The sequence below is a fragment of the Chiloscyllium plagiosum genome, unplaced genomic scaffold (assembly GCF_037043375.1).
Source record: "Chiloscyllium plagiosum isolate Xiang-an unplaced genomic scaffold, Cpla_swu_hap1 HiC_scaffold_33, whole genome shotgun sequence".
NCBI lineage: Eukaryota > Metazoa > Chordata > Chondrichthyes > Orectolobiformes > Hemiscylliidae > Chiloscyllium > Chiloscyllium plagiosum.
Genome location: NW_028270171.1, coordinates 13,931,028 through 13,955,639, shown reverse-complemented (window position 1 = coordinate 13,955,639; position 24,612 = coordinate 13,931,028). Strand labels below are relative to the sequence as shown.

At 41.8% G+C, this 24,612-nt stretch overlaps 1 protein-coding gene across 2 annotated transcripts in view; it reads left to right on the top strand.

Moving 5' to 3' along the window:
• The window catches only part of LOC148141229 (uncharacterized), a 59,784-nt gene that overhangs the window by 16,521 nt on the left and 18,651 nt on the right, over nucleotides 1-24,612 (top strand). Inside the window, exon 1 of one of the 2 annotated variants that reach the window (XM_087978295.1) lies at nucleotides 10,168-10,332. The exons of the other annotated variant lie outside the window; for it this stretch is intronic. The gene's annotated coding sequence lies outside the window, so the exon portion shown is untranslated. Of the gene's footprint in view, nucleotides 1-10,167; nucleotides 10,333-24,612 lie in introns of those variants that run through there. 2 annotated transcript variants of the gene reach the window in all.

Genomic DNA, 24,612 nt, shown 5'->3' with positions numbered 1-24,612 from the left:
GCAGATGGAGAATAATGTAGATAAATGTGAGGTGCTGCATTTTGGGAAAGCAAATCTTAGCAGGACTTATACACTTAATGGTGAGGTCCTAGGGAGCGTTGCTGAACAAAGAGACCTTGGAGTGCAGGTTCATTGCTCCTTGAAAGTGGAGTCGCAGGTAGATAGGTTAGTGAAGAAGACGTTTGGTATGCTTTCCTTTATTGGTCAGAGTATTGAGTACAGGGGTTGGGAGGTCATGTTGCGGCTGTACAGGACATTGGTTAGGCCACTATTGGAATATTGCATGCAATTCTGGTCTCCTTCCTGTCGGAAAGATGTTATGAAACATAAAAGGGTTCAGAAAAGATTTACAAGGATGTTGCCAGGGTTGGAGGATTTGAGCTATAGGGAGAGGTTGAATAGGCTAGGGCTGTTTTCCCTGGAGCATCGGAGGCTGAGGGATGACCTTATAGAGGTTTATAAAATCATGAGGGACAAAGTCTTCTCCTTGGGGTGGGGAGGTCCAGAACTAGAGGTCATAGATTTAGGGTGAGAGGGGAAAGATATAAAAGAGACATAAGGGGCAACTTTTTCATGCAGAGGATGGTATGTGTATGGAATGAGCTGCCAGAGGAAGTCGTGGAGGCTAATACAACTGCAACATTTAAAAGGCATCTGGATGGATATATGAATAGGAAGGGTTTTTAGGGATATGGGTCAGGTGCTGGCAGGTGGGACCAGATTGGGTTGGGATAGCTGGTCGGTTTGGACAAGTTGAACTGAAAGGTCTGTTTCCGTGCTGTACATCTCTATGGCTCTATGCCACTTTGCATTTGTCTTAACATCAACATTGAGTAAAAACGAAGTCACTGGGGTACATTGAACTCTTCATGCTGTGGTATTCAATACAAGATATTGCAGACGGGGAATAATTTAAAATTGAGCAGCAAGTACAGTTCAGGCAATAGCTGTACAGAGAATAAAGCTGAGAGGGTTAACTTTTCAGATCTTTCATCAGAATGTAGCAGAGATTTTAACTTTGTTTACCTTCCAATAGATTATCTCAATACCAGTCACATACAGGAATCTTCATTAACTTCTTTCTCTTTCCCCTGGTCATTGTAATTCCTCTTTGACCACCCAAGGCAGTTAACTCACGTAAATGTTCCTCACCTAGCACTCAATATAGGATGGTTAAAAAATTTAGAACTAGTGTATTAGAGAATCTACGTAATGTGTTAATTTGTTGAAACCAATAAGGAAAGGAATCTTTAGTGCTGAACAAAAAGGGAAATGTTGAAGGTATTTGCCATGCACTCATCAGGACAGAATCACAAGACTGCCACATTTCGACGGGAACATCAATTTATATTGCGTGAGAAGTCAAGGTACATATGTAGGACCCTTTACAAACAGAAAGAACATGTTTTATCTTTTTCAACTAAAGAAATGCTTGGGGGAAAAGCATTCGCTGTTGCTTTTACCATGACAGCATCTTGATAATCAGGGTCAACCTGCCTGGTATAAATTTAAACAAGTCTTGCAGTTCACAGTTCCGTGATACATTCTCCACAGTAGTGCCTCTACCAAACAGTGCCCTCTTCTCACGCAGTATAAATTGTTGTTCACTTTGAGATTCTGTACTTTTGTGATTCTGTCCTGACGAGCAATGGGCCGAGGAGTGCATTTATATGAGGTACTGCATTTTGGAAAGGCAAATCAGGACAGCACTTATACACTTAATGGTAAAGTCTTGAGGAGTGTTGCTGAACAAAGAGACCTTGGAGTGCACATCATAATTCCTTGAAAATGAGTCGCAGTTAGATAGGATAGTGAAGAAGGCGTTTGAGATGCGTGCCTTTATTGGTCAGTACATTGAGTATTGGATTTGGGAGATCATGTTGTGGCTGTAAGACGTTAGGTCACTTTGGAAGTCTAGGTTCAGTTCTGGTCTCCCTACTATAGGAAGGATGTTGTGAAACTTGAAAGGGTTTAGAAAAGATTGACAATGATCCTGCCAGGGTTGGTGGGTTTGAGCTATAGGGAAAGGCTGAGTAGGCTGGGGCTATTAGGGGTGACCTTATAGAGGTTTATAAAACCATGAGGGGCATAGATAGGGTAAATAGACAAGGTCTTTTCCCTGGGGTGGGGAGTCCAAAACTAGAGGGCATAGGTTTAAGGTGAGAGGGGAAAGATTTAAAAGGGACCTAAGGGACAACTTTTTTCACACAGAGGTGTTGTGTGTATGGAATGAGTTGCCAGAGGAAGTGGTGGAGCCTGGTACAACTAAACAGTTAAAAGGCAGCTGGATGGGGAAATAATTAGGAAAGGTTTAGAAGGATATGAGCCAAATTCTGGCAAATGGGACTAAATTTATTTAAGGTATCTGGTCGGCATGGACGAGTTGGACCGAAGAGTCTGTTTCCGTGTTGTACATCTCTATGACTCTGAGTGCAGGACAAAAAATTTCAACAACATGTCCCTTTTGACAGTAACACTTAAGTTGTGTACCACCAGGAATTTTAAAAAAATAATTTACAGGATGTGAACATCTCTGGTAAAGCCAAGATTTATTGCCAGTCTCTAATTGTACTTCAAAAGGGGCTCTGCTTTCTTGAGGCACTGCTGTACCTATAATGTGGATACACCCATTCTACCGAAAGGGAGTAAATTCCAGGATTTTGACCCAGTGATATTGAAAGAACATTGATATAATTCCAAGTAAGGATTGTGAATGGATTGGAAGAAAACTTGCAGACAGTGGCGTTCTTATGGGTGAGTTGCTTTTTGATCTTCTAAATGATAGACATAATTGGTGCGAAAGGTACTGGCAAAGGAGCAAAATGTGGCAGCGTGTCTTGTATTCAGTTCATAGTGTAGCCATCTTACCCCTATGGTGGAGGGAATAAATGTTCAAAGTGGTGGATAAAGAGCCAAATAAGTGGACTGCTTGTTCTTGATGTGTTTTGGTATATCGGGCTTTGGATTCCAGTCAATGGTGGCTTGTGTCACCAAACCTGATTTCTATTCTGAGTCTAATGGCTTGTCTAATTATTAGTGGTACAGGATAAACCACTGTTGATTTGTAACAAGAGGCACTTATCAAATTGTGGTTTAGCTTTTTCTAATCAACCTGTTCAGGATTACTATTACACACCTCTGGAGCATTTGGGCCTTGAACCCATGTTCCAGTGTCTCGGTTGCAGGGATACTACCACTGCACTGCGTGAGCCACCAAGTTGGTGGTTTATTGTTTGATATCAATAGGTACAATTAACTTTGACTGGTTAAGCATCAATACAACAATCAAGAGTTAAAGATGACACATCCCTGTCCATCAGGATGTCATGCAAGACAGCCCAAATCTCCATTCCAAAACTGTGTTATATCATTAGATTGGGTGGAACTAATGCATTAAATCCAACAGTTTTGGGCCTTTTCCATGTTTTGGAACTGAGAAGTATACCATCATGCTTCTGACTTGTGCCATGTAGATGATGAACAGCTTTTAAGGACTCAGGAGGTGAGTGACGTGCCTCAGAGTTCCCAGCTTCTGACATGCTGTTTTAGTCCCAGCATTTATGTGCTTAGTCTAATTTAGTTTCCAGTTGAGGTTAATCCTCATGATGTTAGTGATGGGGCATTTAGAAAAAGTAATGCTGTTGAATGTCAAGGGAAGATGGTCAGATTCTCTCTTGTCGCAGATGCTCGTTGCTGGCTTTGTGTGATGTAAAGGTTACTTAAATAGAATTGAAAAGTAGGAAGGTTATGTTAGACTTCTCCAGCAGCTGAGGTAAACTACTCTGTGATCAGTCTTGGTCTCAACATTATGTAAAAGACAAAGAGGCACTGAAGAAGTTGTAAAAAGATATTAATATGGACCATACCAAAACTGAGAAGATATCTCTATAAGGAAATTTAAACTAAGCTGGGCAGGAGGGTCATCTAAATTAGTAATGATTTGGAGATGCCGGTGTTGGACTGGGGTGTACAAAGTTAAAACTCACACAACCACCTGATGAAGGAGCAGCACTCCAAAAGCTAGTGCTTCCAAATAAACCTATAGCATTATAACCTGGTATTGGGTGAGTTTTAACTAAATTAGTAAGTAATTGATAAGGTAGTCATACAGAAAGTGCTTCCACTTGTGGGGAAGACCAAGATTAGGGGTCATAATCATAAAAAAATCTACTGACAAAACCAATAAGGAAATCAAGAGAATCTTACTTACCCAGAGAATGATTAGAATTGTTGAATACACCATGCTACAAAGTAGTTGAAGTGTGTGGCAGAAACGCATTTAGGGGAAACTAGATAAACACATGACGGAGAAGAGAATAGAAAGCTTGCTTTGAAGGATTTGATTAAGGGGAAGGTTTGTGGGAAATTTAAACATGTAAGAATCCATCTAGTTCACTAAAGTCTTTTAGGGAAGGAAATCTGCCATCCTTACCTGGTCTGGCCTACTTACGACTCCAGGCACACAGCAATAGAATTGACTCTTAACTGTTCTCTGAAATGGCAAAGCAGACCACTTGGGTCAAGGGTAGTTAGCGTTGGGTAACAAATGCTGGACTTGCCAGCGAAATTCACATGCCAGGAAAACAGTTTTAAAACTCTCTAGGTCAGTATTTTAGATTATTGACCCACTTTATGGATTTGCTAACCTGGAAATACCATTCTTTCCCGAATCAGTCATTTCTTTCTCTAAGCATAAATCTGTTGTGGCAGGTGGGATTAAACCCCACCAAAAGGGTTCAGTGGAAAATAATCATCTCCCATTAGAGGAGAACTGACAATCACTGACCAAAATTGCACCACACTTTGCAGCAATATCTGAAGTGGGAAACAAGAAATTAATAACTACAAGGCTTGAATTATGTTGTTTTGATTGTATCAGCATGTTGAAGTTTGAAGATGTGTCTGAGCTGGCCAGTCACTGAGTGGGTGTGTTCAGTGATTGGAGAGAAGGGGAGAGACAGAAAATCTCAGTCGACCTGACACTACCTGTAAATTCTAATTGCTTGCCTAATGTTTTCCAGATATGGAACAGGGGATTCCTTGCAGGGGTTAGAATAGGAGAAACTCCCTGGCCAAATATTTTCTCTACCTATTTATCTTAGCCTCTCCCAAAAGAAGTGTCTCTTGCCAGGAATGTAGCTTGTTTTTTAACAGATACAATTATTAAGGGGCGACCCCACCACCCCAAACCCAACATCACCGTGCCCCTCAAACACCCAACATACATTTAATCAAAATGTGCGATGCGGATTATGTGGTTGTGAAATCAGGTTTTATTTTTGCTTAAATAAAACAAAGAACAGCAGATGCTGGAGCTTTGAAGCAAGAACTGAAATTGCTGGAGAAGCAAAGCAGGTATGTGTTTATCTAGTTTTTGAGTCCATTGAATCTTCATCAGAACTGTTGACATGGTGACAGGATACCAGCCTCTGTGGAGTTATTTCAATATTAGGTGAGGGGTGAGAAATGTGTGTTTTTAATCAAAGCAAGTGGATGCATTCGGTATTTTTGCCTCTAAAACAAAATGTCCTGGGTTCAATTTCCACTCCGGAAACACCGGCACAGTAGCTCAGTGGTTAGCCTGCTGCTCACAGCACCAGGGATCCAGGTTTGATTCCTGCCTTGGGTGACTGTCTGTATGGAGTTTGCACATTCTCCCTGTAGCTGCATGGGTTTCCTCCAGGTGTTCTGGTTTCCTCCCACTCTAACTCAGCACCGCCTTCCTAACCTGCAATCTTCTTCCTGACCTCTCCGCCCCCACCCCAGTCTGACCTATCACCCTCACCTTGACCTCTTTCCACCTATCACATTTCCGACGCCCCTCCCCCAAGTCCCTCCTCCCTACCTTTTATCTTAGCCTGCTGGACAAACTTTCCTCATTCCTGAAGAAGGGCTTATGCCCGAAACGTCGATTTTCCTGTTCCCTGGATGCTGCCTGACCTGCTGCGATTTTCCAGCAACACATTTTCAGCTCTGATCTCCAGCATCTGCAGACCTCACTTTCTTCCCACTGTCTAGGCAGGCTAGGTGAATTGGCCATGCTAAATTGCCCATAGTGTTAGGTGCATTAATAAGGGATAAGTGTAGGGAAATGGGTCTGGGTGGGTTACTCTTCGGTTTGTATCTTCGGTTTGATTAAGTTGTATCTACACCCAGTGCTATACTGTCAGAGGTGTCATTTTTTGAATGAAATCTTTAATTAAATGCCTTTCTTGTCTGCTCTTCTGGGTGAACATAAAAGGTTTTTATGAAATAAAAACAGAAATTGCTGGAAAATCTCAGCAGGCCTGGCAGCATCTGTGGTGAGAAATCAGTGTTAATGTTTCAGTTCCAGTGACCCTTCTTCCGAAAAGATTTTTAAGGACAGACTTGTGAGTTTTTCTGTGCATTCTGCCAATACCTATCCCTCAATGATCAATGCCGACTGTCTGCTTGTTGTCCCATTGCTGTTTGTGGGAGCTTGCTGTGCACAAATTACAGGAAGGGTATCCCAGAATTTCACACAGCCAATGAAATCCATTTGCAAGTGACATCACTATTGCCATATAGGAAACATGACAATCTCTCCATTGAAATAATGCCACCGAGAGGGTAAAAACAGCTTAACAACTCATCCAAAAACAATTAGCACCAACAACAACAAAACACTTCTTCAGTACTGCACTGGATTATCAGCTTGGATTTTATTAAGTGAAGTTTCCGCCTTCCAACCCGGAAGCAGGAATGCTGTGAAGATACAATTTAAAGTAATAGGCCATTCAGCCCCTTGAGTCTGCTCCTCCATTTTGTTTTTTATTCATTAATGGGATGTGGGTTTCACTGGCTAGGCCAGCATTTATTGCCCAGCCCTAATAGCCAATAGGGCAGTTAAGAGTCTGGCATCACACGTATGCCAGACTAGGTAAGGATGGTAGATTTCCTTCCCTGAAAAACATCAGTGAACCATAGATTGTTACACAATTGATGATACTTTAGTTTTGATGATACCAGACTGGGACCGACTCTATGATTTAGATTTAACAACTGGGTTTGACAACCATAATGAGGTCTGAACTCATGCTGCCAGCATCAGCTTGGTCTTCAAACCTAGTCCAGTGACATTATCACTAAACCACCACCAGCCCACTTACTGATCAATTGATGGAAATGTGTTGCTGGAAAAGCGCAGCAGGTCAGGCAGCATCTAGGGAACAGGAGAATCGACGTTTCGGGCATTAGCCCTTCCTCAGGATTCCTGAGGAAGGGCTAATGCCCGAAACGTCGATTCTCCTGTTCCCTAGATGCTGCCTGACCTGCTGCGCTTTTCCAGCAACACATTTCCATCTCTGATCTCCAGCATCTGCAGACCTCACTTTCTCCTACTGATCAATTGAGACCAGTACAAGGAGTCCATAACAAATACCTGACTTAAAAATGCTCATATTTACCAACGTGATCCCATTCAGGGGTATAATTTCAAAGATCCAATGTATGAACAGTTCCCGTATTGAAAAATGGATGTTTTATATTGTGCTATATTCAATTCTGATTTGCGGACAAATTGATTTGTGAACAGAGACCAGAATGGAATGGAACCAGTTCACAACCTGGGAACTGACACACTGGAAGGTCTTCTGGTGGAGTGAATAATGTCCTTAACTCTGGGACTGAAGCTGCAAATTCAAGGCCCACTTCAGGACTTTGTAGAATAAGGGTACGGTCTGACTGTGTCATATAGAAAGGAGACATCATTATAGGAGGTGATGCAACATAATGTAATGTAATGTTGCACCCTTGACGATATCACAGTAGGATGCTTTGGAAATAAAGATGTTTTCCTTACCTTAGCAGGCACTGTAAATATTCTGTAACAGCGCAGTAATATTATAGATATTTTTAATCAATCTGTTCAGACATGTCATGATACAGCTCTAGAACTTGAACCCAGCTGCCATGGCCTAGAGGCCAGGACACCACCATCCGACTGTAAGGTAGACTTTAAGTCCATGGAAGTTCAGTTCATAGTATGGCTATACATGTTGATTCTCAGACTTTAAATCCTTCCAAAATACCACAATAGGCAGTAAGAGCAGGGTGTCTCCTTGGCAGCCATCTTGAAGAAGGCAATGCAGATATTTTGCACATAAGTGTGGATTAATCAAATGGGAATCCATGGACACCAACACCTACTAAGGGGTAGGTACCTGAGAAGTGAAAGAGAAATAAATTGAACCATTAGCAATGGCTTGGCATGCCAGTAAGATCATAAGAAATAGGAACAGGAGTAAGCTGTTCAACCTCTCGAGCCTGCTCCACTATTCACTATTCATGGCTGAACCAACATTTCTTGCGTCCACGTTCCTGCCCTTTTCCCATAACACTTTATTTCCCCTTCTGATCAAGAATCTATATCCACCTTAAACATATACGAAGGCACTGCCCTCACAACTCTCTATGGCAAGGAGTTTCAAAGACTTAGAACCCTTTGAAAAGGTGACGAAGGAGGTTGATGAGGGGAAAGCGGTAGATGTGGTATATATGGATTTTAGTAAGGCGTTTGATAAGGTTCCCCATGGTAGGCTACTGCAGAAAATACGGAGATATGGCATTGACGGTGAGTTGGAGGTTTGGATTAGGAATTGGCTGGATGGAAGAAGACAGAGGGTAGTAGTTGATGGCAAAGTTTCTTCATGGAGTGCCGTCACTAGCGGTGTTCCGCAAGGATCTGTTTTGGGACCATTGCTGTTTGTCATTTTTATAAATGACCTGGAAGAGGGGTTAGAAGGTTGGGTGAGCAAGTTTGCGGATGATACGAAAGTCGGAGGAGTTGTTGACAGTGAGGAAGGATGTGGCAGGTTACAGCAGGATATAGAGAAGCTGCAGAGCTGGGCAGAAAGGTGGCAAGTGGAATTCAATGTAGCTAAGTGTGAGGTGATTCACTTTGGGAGGAATAACAAAAAGATGGGGTACTGGGCTAATGGTCGGATACTTGGTAGTGTGGATGAGCAGAGGGATCTTGGTGTCCATGTACACAGATCTCTGAAAGTTGCCACCCAGGTAAATAGTGCGGTGAGGAAGGCATATGGCGTACTGGCTTTTATTGGTAGAGGAATTGAGTTCTGGAGTCCTGAGGTCATGATGCAGTTGTATAAGACTCTGGTGCGGCCGCATCTGGAATATTGTGTGCAGTTTTGGTCGCCATACTATAGGAAGGATGTGGAGGCACTGGAACGGGTGCAGAGGAGGTTTACCAGGATGTTGCCTGGTATGGAAGGAAGATCGTATGAGGAAAGACTGAGACACTTGGGGCTGTTTTCATTAGAGAAAAGAAGGTTTAGGGGTGACTTGATTGAGGTGTACAAGATGATTAGGGGGTTAGATAGGGTTGACAGTGTGAACCTTTTCCCGCGTATGGAGTCGGGTATTACAAGGGGGCATAGCTTTAAATTAAGGGGGGGTAGATATAGGACTAAAGTTAGGGGTAGGTTCTTCACTCAGCGAGTCGTAAGTTCATGGAATGCCCTGCCAGTAGCAGTGGTGGACTCTCCCTCTTTATGGGCATTTAAGCGGGCATTGGATAGGTATATGGAGGATAGTGGGTTAGTATAGGTTAGGTGGGCTTGGATCGGCGCAACATCGAGGGCCAAAGGGCCTGTACTGCGCTGTATTCTTCTATGTTCTATGTTCTATGTTGACAGGAAAAAATTCTTATCTTTTTCTTTGATTGGTGCCCCTTTATTCTGACACTATGCCGTCTGGTCCTAGACTCTGCCTCAGAAAAACATCCTCTAGCATTCACCCTGTCAACTTCCTTAAGCGTCCTATATACTTCAATGAGATCATCTCTCGTTCTTCTAAACTCCAATGAGTCCCAACCTGTTTGGACTTTGCTCATCAGAAAATCTCTCCCTATCAGGGACCAACCTAGTGAATCTTCTTTGTACTGCCTCCAATGAAATTATCTTTCCTTAAATAATAGTCAACTCCTTCTGTTTTAACATTTGATGAATTATGAAATTAGTGTAATTTCTGTTTTATTTTTGGAAAATAAAATGATTGCAAATGACAAACATTGATCCACTGCAAGGGAGCGAGAACCACTCTAGTCGTTTCCCATTGGGCAATATTGCTATCAATCAAGAGTCGTCTGTTGCTCTTCCCCCTTCTCTCTCCCTCTCGCTGCTGTAACAAGTAAACGTCAAGTGAAGTTCCAGCAGCGAAACGAGGTCAGTTTCAAAGGAGCAACAAAAAGTTTAGGTCTCGCAGGGAGACTGGAGACAGATAGCTGAAGATAAGTTCACGTCTTTCAATAAAGATGTGTAGCTGTTAACGCAAGCTGCAACAGACTAATTGGTAAGTTATTTGCTGTACCGTATATAAAATTCATGGTGATGAATTTTAGCTCAGTGCCAAATTGTAGACTCTTGTCAATCTTTCGAGAGTGAAAATCGAACAAAACAGTTGTTTAACATGTTTGAAGCATAAAAAGAGACGCCAAAGTTGTTGGAAGTTTTTATCTTTTAATACATGTAGTAACAGAGGTGTTTCAGCAACAAATTGAAATGTCTGAACAGCATTTCATAATCATTATTAAAATGTGCTATTGCTTTCCCCAATCTAAACATGCTCTGTTAAATGGCTTTTAAATTCCTGGAGTGAGAATGAGAGGCTGCAATTTGAATCTCAAGCCTGGCATTGTTCACTCCGCAAGCAAATTCCTAATGTGAGGAATTCCAGTGTGAAACCCTCATCAGACCTGACTAAAGCGACCTGTTCACACATCTCTGCTGCAGATTTCGGCTCTTCCTGTTTTTAAGTATCTTTTTGGTTTCAAAAACAAAGCCTTCTGAACAGAAGTTTGAATTATTTTGCACTCGTATTTGTGTCCCTTGATGGATCAAATTTGCGACACAGCCGGTGAATTAGTTCTTTGAACAAAGTAAGTCCCCTCAATTATCGCTTTTTTTTTAAAAAAAGGGGGAAATTAATCCTCCCTCCCTAACGGTAATAGATCGAACTCTTGAAAGAATCATTTGGGTTGCCTTTATAAACCAGTTTAATATGAACCGGCCGCTCTGTTATATTTATTTGCTGTTTCAACAGTCTCTTAAACTGATTTTCTTTTAAAAATATATAATTTATTTCACTAGCTTTGTGAAAGGAAGGGACTTGAGAACTATAATAGTATATTCTCCTATTAGCAGGTATTTTGAGAGTTTGGTTACTTTGTCATATGGAAAATAATAAATTTCCTTTGTTCAAAATGAAATGTGATGACAGAGATGAATGAATGACTGTTGGTGATTTAGAAATTGATAGTTTATTCAGCAGGTCACAACCCATGGGCTATGATCATTATTAACTCTGAAATTAGATTTGAGCACAAACATTGCCTGAAGTACTCATTATAGAATATAATTGTCAACTGTGGGTCAGTTAGGAGCCTTTGATCCAGTTGTGGCTTCAAGTCCCATTCCACAGTCTGGAGCATGTCTAGACTGATGCACCAGTGTAATACTGAGGGAGTGCTGCACTGTCAGAGGGGACCACTTTCCAGTGAGTCTAAAAGGTCTTCTACACCAATTCCGTTCTGTGAAAACTGACATTGTCTGTTTTGTAGATAAAAGATCTTGTGATGCTTCTTTTGAAGCAGATGGTCTCCCTCCTGTCCTGGCATTGTTTGCCATTCAATCAACATCATTCAAAATCACATGATCAATTTGTGTCTGTGTGTGTGTAAGTGAGATCTTGCTGTGTATAAATTGATTGCTGTCTGACCTACAGTGTGGCAATAATTTAATTAATTAGCTAATAAAGTGGGTTGGGATGTCCTGTATATTTGGAAGGCTTCTATATAGATGCAATTTCATTTTTGCGATCTAAACCCTTATAATTACTCTAATGTTTCCATATGGCAGCCATGTAGTGAGTTTGCCTGTTTATGGATGTATGGAAAGAGTTAATTAATTGTGGAGTCATTAATGTCGATTTATAATGTAGCAGTCAGTAGTTAAGTCAAATTGAAGGTTGCTGCCCAGTGGTTAATTGCATACAAATGTCATGTACTGTGCAGCCTTATTTGAATATTGGTTCAGTCCAAACAGAGATCTGGCATTTAGGAGTCTGACTGTGAGGAATCAGGCTGGAGAGGTTGCATTAATCTGATTAGCCATTTCTATTCTGTGTAGGTTTATGCAAGTGAAGCTTTCTGTCTGTGTTGCATTAAGTTGTGCAGGATTGCTTTGCAGCAGGACAACTTTGGGCTCCTTACTGGTAAATCTAGTTCAAATCCTAGTCTGGACTCATATTTCTGCAGCTCCTTCCCCTAGAGTGTATGTGTATTGGAGGTTTTTTTGGTCAGATTGACAGAAAGGAAACTCTATGTCAGAAGGGCTGGGGTTAGGTAGGCTCTTCCTGTCCTGCTCGATGTGCCTCCTGGTGGAGCAACAGTGGAACAGCCTAGAAAGCAGCTGCTGGTTTAACCATCTTCTAAAGTAAAGAAATGATATGCATGCAGTTACCAGACACAGGAAGAAGTAAAATTGAAGGGAAAAAAAACTAGCATCAGAAATTCGAAATGACGATTTTACTGGCATTTTCTGCTGAAATATTATACTATCTGTTTTATGAGCATATAGATCAAGTCTGGCCCGCTGCTCACCATGTTGTATAAAGAATCCTTACCACAGACATCTTGCTGAAAGATAACACCAGGGATTTTGCTGCCATTATCCTCCATTTAGGTTGGGATCTTCAGGATGCCCGAAACGTCGATTCTCCTGCTCCTTGGATGCTGCCTGACCTGCTGCGATTTTCCAGCAACACATTTTCAGCTCTGATCTCCAGCATCTGCAGTCCTCACTTTCTCCATCTTCAGGCTATGACTAGTATAATGTGGTAAAAGAAACCTTCTCAAAGAGGCTTTTGTTTTAAACAAGATTTTGTTTGTTGCATGATAACAACTAGGTACAAGTTTGGTGTGGAAGGTTGGTTATCTCAGTTAGCTGGACAGCTGGTTTGTGATGTCAAGTGATTCCAACAGTTCCTGCACCAGCTGAGGTCACCATAAAGATCCTGCCTTCTCAACTTTGCCTGGTGATCCTCAGGCTAAACCATCACTAGTCAGTTTGCTCTAATAAGAGTACAACCCTATGGTCCTCTGGGACCATGGCAACTTTACCTTACGATTTGGTGTAGATTGTGTTACTAAGACTATAAGGAGAGCTTGATAGTCGGTCTTGTCTCCTTCGGGATCCAGAGCTGTCTTCTCACTAAAGTCTGTTTGCACACTCCATACTGGCCATGCTTAATGCGCTCCTCAGTATTAACTCTTACTGAGCTGAACCCACCTTATACAATATGCCAGTTGGCAGCTTTAAAACCTAAGATGTACCCATTTTTGTTAGGCAGGAGCATTAAGTGTAAATAGATGTAGATACAGATCATCAACAGTTCGTTGAATGTCAGAACAGTCCAAAGGTCTGAACTGCCTTCTCCATTTTCTATCTCTGTTTTTGCTCCTTAACACCCAGCTATTTGACCAAGCTTTTTGTCATCTACTCATTGTCAGTTCATTGTCAAGCCTTATTTGATAAAGGTAAAGTTGCCATAGTCTTACCAAACCATAGGGCTGTGCTCTCAATAGAGAGACAATTGGTGATGGTTTAACCTGAGGGTCACCATGTCTCAGATGAGGGGAAGATGCTGAGAAGGAGGGTCCTTCATGGTAACCTCCGCTAGTACAGGAATTGAACCCACATTGTTGGCATCACTGTGCATTGCAAACAAGCCATCCAGCCAACTAAGCTAACCATAACCCCCATCCTCCACTTCTTGGCTGGTAATGATCCCATGAAGTACTGTTGGAGCATTTGTCTATATTGTACATAAAGGTCACTAGTCAGGGGCACAGATTTAATGTAATTGGTAGTAAGGTTCGAAGAAAATTTCAGTAATTTGGTTATTCAGAGGGTAAAGGCTGGACCTCACTCCCTAACGGAGCTGTCGAGGCAAAACTTCTCATCAGTTTATTTAAAAATAACACTTAGGTACGCACTTAAAGCACCATAAACCTCAGGGCTATGGACCAAAACGTAAAATAGGATTCAGGTGAATTGCTTTTGCAATGAGTATGAACACAGTAGCCGAAGAGTGTGGCACTAGAAAAACACAGTAAATCAGGCAGCATCTGAGGAGCAGAAGAATCGATGTTTCAGGCCTATGCCCTTCATCAGGAATTCCTGACTCTGGCTCTTCAGCATCTGCAGTCCTCGCTTTCTCCATGGACACAATAGGCCAAATAGCCTCCATGCATGTCATAAATCTTTATATGTTCCTGTGGCTGTTCCTATTTTAAAGGTGCTGCATAAATGCAACTGCCTATTATCATTCCTGTTCTGCTGAATCAATGTTTTTTCAACAACCTGTACGATGATGAAAGTCTTGCATGTGGCATACACACTCTTACTTCCAGCACCATAATTTTCTGTCAGCATTTCTAATGCAAGAACTCCATGTTGACATTCACAATTGCAAAATTGCCACATCAACATTTGCCTTTCATGTTGTAATGTCAGGTTTCCTGACATTGGATGGCACTGCTGTATCTCTTGTTTGCCACATTCGTGAATAACATGCACCAGGGTTAGAAAACCTTTTTGTTTTGGATCTGACTAATATGAAGTCATTAAGTAGAGGAGAGTAGGTTTTATTTATCATTTCTACCATATACAACAAATACAGTGAAAACTGACACAGCGTTCTTCCAGGACTAAGGTGCTACATGGACAGCACAAACTACACGATCATACAAAGGGTGGCATAGAGTGCATAAGAAGAGCAAAACATGAATATTACAGTGTAATAAAACATTGTTCCAGCAGCAATTCAAAGTTGTGCAAAGAATTTCAGATGGAAAAGAGTCCGATCATGCAGTGGTGTAAAGGAATGGGTCCCTTCACTATGACAATACTCCGAGTGGCTACCTTCACTGCACTGACAATTCTTCTCCTTTGACTACCACTCATTGCCATTTATGTTTGCTGCGTGAGCTGCTGGCACAATATAGTAAATCTCCTTTGATTCCATACAATATCTCATCATCCCACCTTGGATTGATAGGCAGGGTTTTAATTGCTCCCCAACATCACAAGCCATCTGCCTCTCTCTCTCTGCACGAAACAGCAAATGAAACTGCAGAGGCTGTCAGCCTGTAACTCTGTGTCCAAATCAGTGCTCTCTAAGAAAACAATATGAAGCAGACAGAAGCTGACAGCCTCCAAGTAAGCACGAAAGTGAATGAATGCTAAGAAAGCAAGTTAAGAGCCATAAGATGACTTGAGGCTGATGCTCTATCAACGCAAAGGTGTGTGGATGAGAGGTCAAGGAGGATTGTAGCCATGGAGCATGCTAGAAGAAGCAATGATGTGATAGCCGGGGCAGGTTTTCGGTGAGCTGCAGCTGCTGGCTACCATCGATTTAAACTTGTCTGGAATTTGCGCCATCTCATTCCTTAGTGAGGAAGAGAAGAGTTGGAAGTGGGGTGTAAATGGTCCAAGCTAGGGTTTTAATGGGTTGCAAATGCATGGAAATAAGGCTTTCACCATTCTTTGGCAAGATTCTAAAGTTGCCATTTAAGGTTTGATGGGAAAAATGAGGAACATTTTGTCGTTGTCAAGAATCTGATTTAATATTTTCATTCTCATTGTTGTTGTCACCATGGCTCTGGCCACACCAGAGAGGGGAATAATGCAAACTCGCACTGCAAATCTTGGTTGCTTAATGCATGATAATGTTCTTCCTCATGTTACCTCTGGTACTTTTACTCATCACCCTAAATCTGTGCCCTCTAGTTAGAGATTCCAACCATTAGATGCCACTTTTCTAAATATAATTAATCCTTTAAAGACTATCAAGTAGCTTTTTGTTTATTGCTGCTCAAAGGCAAACAGTCTCAGTTCTGTCCCCGTAACTGTAGTCTCTCATCATTGGAACCATTCTGATAAATATTTGGACCACTCTGGCAGTGTTGACGTGTTCACTCAACGAGGAGTGAATATCAAATAATGTTTGACACCAAACCATATAAGGCAGTGTTTCGACAGCTACCCAAAAGCTTGGTCATAGAGCACAGTTTTCATGGATGCATCTTAAGGAGGGAGCAAGAACTTAAGACACAGAGGACTCAGGAGTTTCTCAGAAATAGACTTCAGAATGTGGAGTTGCCAGTGATGGAGACATTAAAATGAGGGGGGAGCACAAAAGAATTGGCTGGAACAATTGCAACATTTAAGAGGCATTTGGATGGGTATATGAATAGGAAGGGTTTGGAGGGATATGGGCCGGGTGCTGGCAGGTGGGACTAAATTGGGTTGGGATATCTGGTTGGCATGAACAGGTTGGACCGAAGGATCTGTTTCCATGCTGTACATCTCTGACTCTATGTAGGCATGCAGAGACCACAACAGTTGTGAAGGCCCAAGGAGGTTACAGAAATAGAGAGGGGCAGGGAATTGTGCAGGTTGGGGAGAAGGTTGAAATGTAGACAAGCATTTTAAATTTGCCAGCGTAGGTCAGAGCATACAGGAGTCAAGGGAGGTGGACATTTTTGTATCAGAGGCATGTTAACTAAATGAGAAATCTGATACAGCATGCTCGGCAATCCCTTGAGGTCTGTGAACTCATGATCGACTTCTAAACGATGGACTGCCCTGTGAAATGGCAATATGAATGATCCAGAGAGTTTTATTCAGCTCCCACATTATAATGCTGAACTGACTGCTAACATGCTGATCACAGAACTGATATTATAAAAGAAACAAATATTGGGCTGTAAATCTACAATCAGTGAGGTAATTCTTTAGACAATTTTCATTAAATCAGCTTAAACCCATGATCACGAACACTGTTAAGGACACCTGCTGAATGCATATGGAGATTCCCGTTTACGACCGAATATCTTTTTCTTTATTCACTTATGGGACATGGGCAGCACTGGCTGGCCAGCATTTATTGCCCAGCCCTAATTGCCTTTGAAATGAGTGGCTTGCTAGGCCATTTCAACGGGCAGTTGAGAGTCAACCACATTGCTGTGAATCTGGAGTCACATGGAGGCCAGACCAGGTGTGGATGGCAGATTTCCATCCCTGAAAAGGACATTAGTGAACCAAATGGACTTTTCTGACAATGGTTTTGTGATCATCGGTAATTCCAGATTATTATTGAATTCAAATTCCACCAACTGCCAGTGGCAGGAATCTAACCCTGGACCCCTTAACATTAGCTGGATTAATGTTTCTGGATTAATAGTCCAGCAACAATACCACTAGGCCATCACCTCCCCCTTTTAGCTCGGCAGTTTAAATCTCTGCACTTGAAAGGTTAGCTGTTTTATCCTATCTGAACACTAGGAAGAACAAGGTGAGGACCATAAGAAATAGGAACAGGCCCCTCAAATGTGCTCCACCATTGAATAGGATCATGACTGATCCAACATGCCTCATGTTCAATTTCCTGCCTTTTCCTGATAACCCATGATTCCCCTACTGATTAAAAATCTACCCATCTCAACCTTAAATATACCCAAGGTCTCTGCTCCCACATATCTCTGTGGCAAGGTGTTCCAATGACTCTCCACCATCCAAGAGAAGAAATTCCTCCTTGTCTCAGTTTTAAATTGGTGTCTCTTTATTCTGAGACTATGCCCTCTGGTCCTAGACTCTGCTATGAGGGGAAACGTGCTATCAGCATTTACCCTGTCAAGCCCTTTAAGAATTGTATATGTTTCAATGAGATCACCTCTCATTCTTCTAAACTCCAGTGAGTGCTAATTTGTTTAGCTTCTGCTCATAAGTCAGTCCCACCCTACCAGTGATCATCCTAGTGATCTTTTCCTGAACTGCCTCCAATGAAATTATACTTTCCCCTTAAATAAGGGGTCCAAAACTGCTCACAATACTCCAGATGTGATCTGGTACAGTTGCAGTAAGACTTCCCAATTCTATACTCTAAAACATTTGAAATAAGAGTCAACATTCCATTAGCCTTCCTGATTACTTTTTAACCCATGTGCTAGGTTTCTGTGTTTCATGCACAAGAGCATCGTAGGCGAGTGATGACCTTTCTAGAGGTTTATAAAATCATGAGCGGCATGGTTAGTGTAAATAGACAAGGTCTTTTCTCCAGGGTGGGGGATTCCAAAACTAGAGGGCACAGGTTTATGGTGAGAGGGGGAAAGATTTAAAGAGGGACCAGAGGGTAACGTTTTCACACAGAAGGTGGTCCATATATGGAATGAGCTGCCAGAGGAAGTGGTGGAGGCTGGTACAATTGCAACATTTAAGAGGCATCTTATTGTATATATGAATAGGGAGGGTTTAGAGGGGTATGGGCAAATGGGTGGCAGATGGGACTAGATTTATCTAGGATATCTGGTAGGCATGGGTGAGTTGGACCGAAGGGTCTGTTTCTGTGCTGCCTATCTCTTTGACTAAGTCCTCCCAAGTCCATTTGCGTTGCAGCTTTCTTCAGCTTTTCTCCATTTGTACATTTATATGGTTTCAAGCACTTCACGTTTTATTCAATGAATACTAATGCAATTCTCAGCAACCTCCCATATTCTATCCTCTAAACTTGAAGTCATCCAAAACTCTGCTTTCCTGTGTCCTTCTTCCCATTGAGGTGCATTCATCTATCACCCCTGTGTTCTATGACCTACAACAGGCAATGTTTCAATTTCAAAACTCTATTTCCAATTCCCTCCATGTCTTCACCCTATCCTATAAACATAATCCCTCCAGCCTTAGGGAAATCTGTGATCCTAGAATTCTGGCATCTTGAGCGTCCCCACTTTTGAGCTGTCCAACACTGGTCGCGCCTTCAGCTGCCTGAGGGTATTTGTTCAGGAATTTGTTCTTCAGGTCACCCCTGTCGATGAAAAGTGAAGTAAGAGAGTAAAGCTGTTCCCATTATTTGACATTACAAGGGAAAGGGTTGTCAATTAGGGATACCTGACGACGAGCCTAATCTTCCTGGTGCTAATGCCCTGGAATTTGCTGCATACAAGTGTGTGGGAAACAGTGATAATCAGTTGAAAACATAATTAGATTTATGCCTGAGAGAATCTGCAAGGCTAAGGGAGTGAAGCAGGGGAATGAGACTGATTTATTGGATTGCTCCACAGAGAGCTAGCATAGACTTGAAAGGCCAAATGGCCTCCTTCTGTGCGGGAATGACTCTATGAAATAAAGAGGCCTGTAACCTGGACCACCAATCTAATTCTGTCTATTTTACTTCAAGTTACAAACCCAAATCCTTCCCACTGTGTTTAAGTTTGAACAATGCTTCAACTGTACATTCACATCTGACACAGAATGGAAAAGTAACTTTGACAATATAAACATTTCACTTCCACTCATTGTGTCATCCATCTCCTTCTCCATCATCCCATTATCTTATTTCTCTTCTCAGCTTGAGTCCTCATTTTTCTTCCAATTAATCTGGCCAATTGACCTGCCCCAAAATCTTGCATCAAAAATGTTGTTCTCCATGTTTTTCCTGTCCTCTTTCTGTCCCTGGTTAAGAACTGAATTGCAAAACAAATTGAAATTAGTGACTCTTTTGAAAGCAAACATTAGTGAGAGTCCATGGAAATGAGATTCCAGGTCTGTGATGGATATTCATATCCGTCATGGGTCAAAGGTCACCTGCCACATTGCATGACCTCATTCCTGAAACCTTCAAGGCATGAACATTCTGATGGCCTGTTATTCTCCAACAAACCCCCTGCCCCCAGCTCCCTAAAATAAAATTCAATCTGAGAATGTGTCCCCATCTGGAAAGGTTTATTTTGTCTGAGTTAGTGTATAAGACTGTAAAACTCAGTCAGAGTTCCTGTCAAGGCTGCAGAACAACGGAGTTTGTTCTCATGATCTCACCAACCACTAAAGTTTGAGTTGGATGATGACTAATTTTTTTATGGCTTTGACAATTCCATTCTAGACTGCAGTTCACCTCACTCCCCCTGTAACCATTTCCTTTATAACCAGGACTCCAACTCCTCTCTGCATTATTTTACAGGACATTGGTGAGGCCTCTTCTGCAGTACTGTGTCCAGTTTTGGTTGCCCTGATAAGAGGATATTGTTAAGTTAGAGGGAGTTCAGAAAAGATTTATCAGGATATTGCTGGGAATGGAAGGTTTGAGTTATAAGGAGACTGGGACTTTTTTCACTGAAGCGTAGGAAGTTGAGGGGTGACCTTATTGAGGTTTATAAAATCATGAGGGGCATAGATAAGGTGAATGACAGGTGTCTTTTCCCTAGAGATGGGGATTTCAAGACTAGGGGGTATATTTCTAAGGTGAGAAGAGAAAGATTTTATAAAGACATGAGGGGTAACGTCTTTACACTATGGGTTGTTCATGTGTAGAATGAACTTCCAGAGGAAGTGGTGGATGTGGGTACCCTTATAACATTTGGATAAGTAATGAATAAGAAATATTTTGAGAGATATAGGCCAAGTGCAGGCAGGTGGGACTGGTTTAGTTTGGGATTATGGTTGGCATGGACTGAGTAGACCTAAGATTCTGGGTCCACGTTAAGTCCTACAATGATATTAGGAGAGTTGGACACGCTGCTGCATGGCTGTCATGATTCCTGGCCTCATCTTTTTTTAGTCCTTCCTTTTCTTGTTGCGGTCAATGGACAAATTAGCATCTTGGTCAGCATCTGTTGTCAATATGACCAGGACAATCTTGTCCACAGGCAGTGCTGTAAACAGCGGTTTAACTACAATTGGGTAGCTATTATAATGCATAGAAGGAAAAGGTTCCATTTGAGATGGCATATTTCACAACCATCAAATGTCCCGAAGTGCTTTAGTCGAGGACGTGTAGTCACTGTCGTAACGCAAGAAGTGCAGCCACCAGTTTGCACGCAGTAAGCTCCCACCAGTGAATGATGACCAACTCAGTTTGGTTTTTTGTGATGTTGATTGAGAGATAAATATTATCCAGGACACTGGAAAAGGAGTAGTGGTGGGGGTGCACTGCTCTTCTCTAGAAATAGTTCCACGTAAATCTTCTGCAACATTCCCGAGCAGGTAGAGGTGCATCAGTTCAATGTCTCACCTTTAAGATGACACCCCACCAACAATGCAGCACTCCCATAGTACTGCATTGTGGCCTTCATTATTTTGTCTTCACACCATGGAACCTTGTAACTCAGAGTTAAGAGTGCAGCCCACTGAGTCGCACTCCAGGGGGTTGAATTGGAATTACGTTATTATCATTGAGGTTTCAATAAAGTTTAATGGCAGTTATGAAGGACCGAATGGCTGTCTTCTCCTATATTTTCTGTGTTTTTCTTCTATGTGAGAGGGTTTGATAGAATGGATAGAGAGGGAATGTTTCCATTTGTGGAATGAAAGCATAACAAGAGGTCACTGATATGTTATTCACCAAGAAATCTATTCTTATTCATTCTTAAGATATGTGTAATATTATTCTTGTGTTATCAAAATGTAACACAAACAAGGTACATGGATTCTTTTATGTGAAGATCTCTGGACTCATTTACAGTTGAACAAATATATATTATTTATTATATATATGTAGCCTATGCCTTAAGAGCTGCATGCAGAGAACCTGTAACTGTGGAATAACATCCAGGCATTTGGCTCATTTGCAAGTTGAGCTTTCAAAAACAACATTCACTCAATACTTTAGGGAGAGATGGGCACTGTAAGGGATACAGAGCTTTACCTCCCCCTCCAACTTCATTTTCGTTTAGTCCCTTCCCTCTCTCCCTACCTCCCCTTCACTTTTCATGGTTTGTATTGTCCTTAATGGACTTGGCATATAAATATCTAATTGGCTACATGTTTTTTTTTATTGGTGGTAGTTAGCTTTTAAGAAGAGAAACAAAAAAAAGAGTCCCAGTGACTTTGGTGTCAGCAAAGTCACTCCGTTGTGTGTGATAACTTCTGGGTATAAAAAGTGGGGAAAAAATGCAAAGCAAATGAAGCATTAAAGGCAACATCACTCTTAAGGTAACATCATGAATATGAGTGTCACTGGTGGGGCTAGTATTTTTTGTCTATCTCTAATTGCCCCTGAAAAGATCGTGGTGAGCAGTCCATGTTATGGTGATGCGCACGCTGCTGTTGGAGATGCGGTTCCAGGATTTGACACTGAAGGAATGGTGATGTTTCCACCTAAGGATGATGTGTGGTCTGGAGGGAAACTTGCAGATGGTGCTGTTCCGATCTATCTGCTTCCCTCTTCCTCTATGTGATGAAGGTCACAGGTTTGGAAGATGCTGTTGAAGGAGCCTTGGTGAGATGCTACAGTGCACCTTGTAGGTAGTATACATCGCTGTAACTGAGCATCAAGGATGGAGGGAGTGAATGGTTAAAAGTTGGTAGACAATGTGCCAATCAAGTGGGCTGCTTCGCCCCTAGATGAACTCCTTCTTGAGTGTTGTTGGAGCTGTGCCCATCAGACAAGTGGCGAGTATCCTGTCACATACCTGAATTGTACAAATAAGGAATTCAGATGAAATGTTTTTACCCTAGGAGCAGTGAGATCATGGAACTCATTATTGAAGAGAGTGGTTGAAAGCAATAACACGCATTTAAGCTGATGGCTGATAAGCCAATGACAGTTCATCTATAACATGATGGTTGTGTTCTTGCGCAATCCTGTGTTATAGAAAAATCACACTTTAGAAACAGCGCTTGAAATGTTGGCAGTAATCGCATTACAGCCAACACACATTTTACACATTTGTGTTATAGAAAGAGCAACCCCAATCCATCAATCACATTACAGTGAATTCGCATTGATAAAGCATGCTTTATAACAGAATGCCCTGTAGTGGGTTGTGTTACTAGATTTGGTTGAGAAAGACAGGATGAGGTTTGAGTGGAGAATGAAGGCCATCATGGACTGGTTGGGTCAAATGGCCTTGTTTCTGAGCCAGCTCTCCTACATATGAACTGATTGGAGTGTGAAATCACAGTACAGTTATAACTTTTGCCTATCCCAACCTGGTTTCTGAGTAAAGAAATAACTCCAGCCATTTACACAACTTATAGATGTTCCATAATAAAATCTAGTAGTTATATGAAGGAGACATTGAGCCAGAATAAAGAGTTATCCATGTTAATTAACAGTGTGGGAGAGAAAATAGCTTTCAAAGAGTAGAGATGGACAAGGCTCCAGGGAGAGTTGGATAGTGATCTTGAGACTGCATTCAATCAGCAAGATCTAGTTGGCAAAAAACTCTTATCATTAATGGAATGGAGGCATATTAGAGTTCTGAAGTCTGCAGCTTTGGTGTGGGCCATGAATATTGACCTCTAAGACCCCATGGTGAACAAAATTAGGAGAAAGGTCATTGACACATCGAAAAAAATTGTGCCTTTTTCATTTTCCTGGAAATGAAAGTTTGTTTAACCGGATGAGGATGGTTGTAGGTGGGAGGCTGTGTAAGAAAACCTCCAGGTAATATCCAACCATACTGGGCATAGGGGAGGAGGTGAATGGTACTGGTGGTTGTAGCTGAAAGGTGAAGGACATGTTGTTACAAGTCCTGCAATGCTGGGAATAACCTGACTGCAGTGAGATCATTGTACATAATAGCATTATAGAATGTTTTCCCACAGCAAATTGGTGTCAATAGGCACCTTAAAGTAATAGTCACAGTATGAGGAAAGCATAACACAAGGGAATATTACAGCAATGTAATTACTTTTTTAATATGGAATATGTATATTTTATACAGTGTGATAGTTTCTGGGCAGAACAGTGTCATAGAGCTGTTAAGCACAGAAACAGACCAATTGGTCCAACTTGTCCATGCCAACCCCAGATATCCTCAATTAATCCAGTCCCATTTGCCAGCATTTGGCCCATATCTCTCTAAACGCTTCCGATTCATGTATCAATCTAGATGCCTTTTAAATGTTGTAATTGTACTAGGCTCCACCATTTCCTCTGGCAGCTTATTCTATACACACACCACCCTCTGCGCTAAAACGTTGCCCCTTAGGACTCTTTTATATCTTTCCCTTCTCACCTTAAACCTATGCCCTCTAGTTTTGGACTCCCCTCTCCTGGGAAAAATACCTTGGTTATTCACTCTATCCATGCCCCTCATGATTTTATAAACCAGTATAAAGTCACCCTCAGCCTCCAACGCTCCAGGGAAAATAGCCCCAGCCTATTCAGCTTCTCCCTACAGCTTAAACCTTCCAACCCGGGCAGCATCCTAAGTCTTTTCTGCACTTTTCAAGTTTCACAACCTATAGCTGGGAGATCAGAATTGAACGTGGTATTCCAAAATGCCCCATGCAGCCGCAGCATGACATTCCAATTCGTATACTCAATTCACTGACCAATAAGGGCAAACAAATCAAACCATGAGGAGATATTTCTTCATCCAGACAGTGGTGAGCTGGTGGAATTCTCTGCCACAGAAACCAGTTGAGGCCAAATCATTTAACGTTTTCAGGAACAAGTTAGATGTACTTCTTACAACTAAAGGGATTAAAGGTTATGGGGAGAAAGTGGGAACAGGGGACTGACTTGGATGACCAGCCATGATCATATTGAATGGCCTTCTCCTGCTCCTAT